The sequence below is a fragment of the Macrobrachium nipponense genome, chromosome 13 (genome assembly GCF_015104395.2).
Source record: "Macrobrachium nipponense isolate FS-2020 chromosome 13, ASM1510439v2, whole genome shotgun sequence".
In the NCBI taxonomy this organism is placed as follows: Eukaryota; Metazoa; Arthropoda; class Malacostraca; order Decapoda; family Palaemonidae; genus Macrobrachium; species Macrobrachium nipponense.
Window position 1 is genome coordinate 34,991,251 of NC_087206.1, and position 4,046 is coordinate 34,995,296.

The 4,046-nt window shown below is 36.5% G+C and overlaps 1 long non-coding RNA gene across 1 annotated transcript; it reads left to right on the top strand.

Moving 5' to 3' along the window:
- The first annotated feature begins 1,828 nt into the window (after positions 1-1,828).
- LOC135225452 (uncharacterized) lies at positions 1,829-3,076 on the top strand. Its single transcript, XR_010316967.1, has 3 exons — positions 1,829-1,925; positions 2,507-2,673; positions 2,946-3,076. It is a non-coding gene; the product is annotated as an uncharacterized LOC135225452 (long non-coding RNA).
- The last annotated feature ends 970 nt before the right edge of the window (positions 3,077-4,046 follow it).

Below are 4,046 nucleotides of genomic sequence, written 5' to 3' on the forward strand. Positions count from 1 at the left end.
CGATGGCTTCACTTTGGGGATTGTTGGAGAAACCAGCTTCGAATATCTTTTTAAGGTGAGACCCAAACCCAACTCCACTCCATTCCTCTTTACCCGTTTACTCGATTAAGATATTCAGCTGTGTGAAAGCATGCTCTACAAGTTATGTCCTTTTGCCGTAATTCATAGAGTACATTCATACTTCAAATGATATTAAGAATCTTAGGAAAAACAAGCCCAGACAGAAGAAAACATGGCCTCAGTTGAAGCCACTCAACTGTGAATAAGGCACACAGGAGGATTATCCAAATGCTGCCATTGTATTATGTTTTCTTTTCCGAATCTCAAAAAAAAAAAAAAAAAAAAAAAGGTTTCTGTAAGTACAACTCGGTGGCGACCACAAATTCATAAGGGCTATATTGTTTCCAGGATTATCCCTGATTGTTTCCATATACCGACATAGATTACAGATTTTCATCTGAGCACCAAAGGTTAATCATCTGAGCGTGGTCTCTGTAATTGTGTTCATTTGGATTTGCCCAGTTTGGTTCATTTGTTCTCGAGATGCTTGAACACACGGCCATGGCCAAATACTTTGCCTACTTCCAACGATCGTGCAAAGGTGCGCTTGGTGAGTTCCGGGCGTTGTGATAGGTGTAAGTCAAACTAGCGAAAGTTGATGATAGTTTGCAAAGAGACAGCAGACATTTTGATAATGCCACGTTATATGCGGCCATCGTCAATAAAGTAATTGTTCACAAACAACTATCTACTGTATCTAGAATATACATTTAGAGAGGAATCTAATGTCAATAAAACTAAATTAATTCCCTCTTCAGTTTTGAAGAACCGATTTTATTCGGCACAAAGGATGTCTTTGAGAACACTGACGTCTGGTAAATGAGTAAATCTCCTACGTAGAAATAGAGAAATGGCACCATGACGAAATATGAGATATTGTACGTAAAATAGCTTGGTAAAGAAAACTTTTTTCTTGTTATTCAAGAAAAGGAAACCTTAAAAAAATTAATTTTTAGCAAAGAGAGAGAGGAAAAAAAGGCATGTGACAGAGCCACAGATCGGATCATGAGGGGAAGCCTCCAGTAGGGACCACTGCAGAATGTTTTTGGACAATAAAAAGTCGAAATGTGGGGGGACAAACATTCAAGTGCCTTCTGTAAGGAAAATCCCCATCGATAGCCGAAAGAACGTTAATCATATTGGAGAGGAATAGTCGATGAATTTGAACCAAATTTAATCGAAAGCCACATTTAGTTTTTCACGTGATCGTGTTTAAAGACAGACAGGCAAATGGATGTAACAATGCCTCCCGTAATGGACCATTCATTCTGGTTTCACGGCTACGCTGGCAAAGATTCTGATGAATTTTGGCTGCTCTACTTGACTTTCTACCTAAAAACCTTAACCTTTCACTGCTTTCATTTCTTCAAATTCCATGTGTCTATATTTTTCTTCGTAGTTAATATCTTTCCTTATCTGTAGTATCCGTTTCCCCCTTTTATTTCATGAGGTCCCCTCGTCACATTTGTAAATGGCCTTTGATCAGACAGTAGGTAACCACAAGAACTGATGATAATTTATTAAAAACTGTCTTTGAGAAAACTGGCTTTCATCTTTTTACAGTAACTCATCAGCTAATAACATAACATTTAATATATCCTATTTAAAATTGAAATTTATTTTATATGAAGTGGTAACTGCAGTACAAATAAGTTGAAATTTTAGTCTTTGTTATGAACTCTCTCTCTCTTTTGAGGATTGTGAACCCCAGATTGAAAACCCTTGATCCCTCAAGGTTATTCCCATGCAAAATCTCTTCACTACAGGAGGCTAAACAGGGTATCTACAAGGAGACATGGCAGTTGTTCAACCACGAAGACAGGTCTAAGAGCTTCTTTTCCACGCCTGGCGAAGGCTTTGACAAGGTACGAAATTCGTTTTGCGAGCCTTAGTGGATCTCTGACCTCATCGTGCTGTCTTGTGTGTTGTTATATATTTTTGAGCAAAACAAGGGGATCAAATCCTAGAAAACTGATACTGTGAAACTTTATTGAATTCAACTAGATTAAAGATTGTCAATCATCCCGTTACGAAATAGGTTACAATTTTTTTATTTTGTAATAATATCACGTACAAGATCAAATGACTGCACTTTTTGCTTTCATGAGGAAATGACAGGAAGGGGGTCAGTTTTTTATCACAGGATAATGTCACTTCATAAACGTCATAGGAATTTTATTAAGAACTATGGAAATTGCACAAACATAAAGGGGCACTTCTCTCCTGATTGTGGCATTTCTTTTTATTTCCAGCCAGGCACATGAGGAACTGTTCCGGGAGATGTGCACGTCAAGTTATTATTGAGATTTGCTCTTACTAAGATTCAAAATTCATTAGATCTATCAGTGTTTGGTTAGAGAAAATATTTGAGCTTTCTTGGAAGTAACAACTAGGTAATCTCAAAAATGTTCCCACTGGAAAGCTGTAACAAGTAAAGTTCTTTCAGATTCTGCCGAATAAACTGATCATGATCAACCCTGAGCTGAGCTCAAGAATCAGAGCAACCACAAGAGGCCTGAGCAATTTCCACTTCGCTAAGCAGACCTTCTATCCTCAGGGCTACGGCATTGTTTGCTTCAGCGGAGCTCCCTTCAGGTCCAAGTTCAATCAGATGTGAGTTGTTTTTTCGTTGCTTTTTTTTGTAGGCAAGAAAAATGTATGAATTGTAAGGCTAAACTTAGCAGTCAAATTTCTCTACGTTGAAACTATGTAAATTAGCTTAATTTTGAGAATTGTGCAAGTAAAGATAAAGTTAAAATACTTTGTTCAGTTTCAGAACTGATACCAAAAATTAACCTGACATTGTTATTGCATAAAACATTTCCTCAATGCATTAAGTTTTGTAGATTGCATTTGAGAGGCATTAACATATTAGGTTAATTCAGATTATCGTATATGACGGAAGGAGGTCTCATTTCCAAGTGGACCGATGAAGAAGTGACAAAAGTAGCTGGAAAGAGCTCGGCTGATGAAAGAAAACGGGGACATACAGCCATCACCATCAAACATTTACAAGTAAGGGAACCACTAATGAAAAGGCATCTATTTAACATTTTAGTTTGTCCTAAATGGTGGTAGTACTAGAAGTAGCAACAGTAGATAGTATTATCAGTTTGATTGATTCAGTAACTTTCCCAGTTTTGTATCTCTTCCTGATTTGCTCAGATTAGTTTGCTGCCATACTTGATATGCACGTGGGGAGAGAGAGAGAGAGAGAGAGAGAGAGAGAGAGAGAGAGAGAGAGAGAGAGAGAGAGAGAGAGAGAGAGAGAGAGAGAGCTTCTGAAAGATACATACAGTAAATCATAATAGTACAGAGTATGTATTGTTTTTGTGATGAAGTGTTAAAATTTATATATATATATATATATATATATATATATATATATATATATATATATATATATATATATATATATATATATATATATACATACACATAATTAAAAAATTTATCAGTCTCCAAGTTAAAATATGGTTTAGTACTTCTCCATGAAAACAAAGGGTAAAAAACAAAGGAAGGCAGTACAGGTCTCAATGTATCCCAACAGCATTGGCATTCATCAGGTCTCCTCCAGGGAAATTTATGAAGTAAACTATAAAAGAAAAATATGTACTGTCAGACATACATTAACATTTGACAAGATGATTTTCATAAAACAGAAACAAGTGAATATGGTAAATAGTATTTCCAGCAATAACAGTATAACAAAATACTGTTTTTTTAAGCATATAATTCATTAAACCGAAAAGGCAACACTGTAATAAGGCTTTAGCTTTATTAGATTTTTGTATTTTTCTGTTTGAAGAATAATGCACTAGACAGTAATGTTATGAGCTCCATGCTTCGCTGCTGAGCCCATGTTTAACTGCAAAGTTAAGCAGCTATCACCTGCTTGTGCGGTATTTGCATCACCTTACTTGCCCGGCCCGGGAAACCACCGGGCCTTCTATACAACCACATTTCCGTTCGCATTCTGTATCAGA